The 922-nt window shown below is 42.5% G+C and overlaps 2 pseudogenes; both read right to left on the bottom strand.

Moving 5' to 3' along the window:
• The window catches only part of LOC147818421 (uncharacterized), a 29,052-nt pseudogene that overhangs the window by 16,460 nt on the left and 11,670 nt on the right, over positions 1 to 922 (bottom strand).
• The window catches only part of LOC147818422 (uncharacterized), a 4,472-nt pseudogene continuing 4,171 nt past the window's right edge, over positions 622 to 922 (bottom strand).

Below are 922 nucleotides of genomic sequence, written 5' to 3'. Positions count from 1 at the left end.
CATTCTTAAAATATTTTAATGTACAATGCAATGGATATTCTGGAAGCTTTGCATCAGGCATGTTTGCCACAATAAACTTCTCCCACAACTTGACAGGTTCTAAAAATTCAGCACTAAGATTTCCAATCCAAAACACTGAAGAGGCTTCAACTTCTGTTGTCATCAATAATTGCCGAGCAATATCACTTGGCATTTCTATCAGACATCATCAGCTGTCTGATGTACACTTTATTGTACAGTTTAGTTTACATAAAGCATCTCTTCCCAAAAGTGCAATTGGTGTGTGTTCTGATACAAGTATAGGCATTGTAGTTTTTTGATCTTTGTAACGGAGCTCGATTGGTTCTGTAAGAGGTACCAGCTGTTTTATTCCCTCAAACCCGATTGTCCGTATTAATTGACCAGACATGGGGAGGTGCATAGCATCTTCAGGCCGAATACAAGTGAAAGCTGCTCCGCTATCTACCATCACTTCCAATGGTTTATCATTTACTTTCACTACTATTGTTGGATCTTGCTCCGGCCCTGATACTACCAGCTGACACCCCCCTTTCAGGTTCTCTGGGCACCCCTAAAATCCCAGCTCCGGACCCCTAAAAGGGTTTACCGGTCCCCTAGCTGTCATTGGCTGACCTCTAAATCCTCCTCTTGGATTCCCTCTGAAGTTTCCTCCCAATCTGTCACATTCACGAGCAAAATGTCCAGGCTGCCCACAGTTATAACATACTTCTAAATTTTGTTGGAAATTCGAGTTGAAATTCCCTCTTGACCTTCCAAAATTTCCTCTTCCCCTTCCTCTCCATGCTTGCTGTTGTCTGTAGACTGGCTGTGGGTTGAATGCCACAGGAACTGCTAAACCAGGCTGTTGTATTTGAAATTGATTCGGCTGTATCTGTGGCTGTGGTGTAAATTGATTAGTTTC

This window comes from Seriola lalandi, unplaced genomic scaffold (genome assembly GCF_002814215.2).
Source record: "Seriola lalandi dorsalis isolate HSWRI2012SDOR001 ecotype SW California unplaced genomic scaffold, Sedor1 jcf7180002054584, whole genome shotgun sequence".
NCBI lineage: Eukaryota > Metazoa > Chordata > Actinopteri > Carangiformes > Carangidae > Seriola > Seriola lalandi.
Note: the sequence above shows the minus strand (reverse complement) of the source record. Positions and strands in the feature narration are given on the sequence as shown.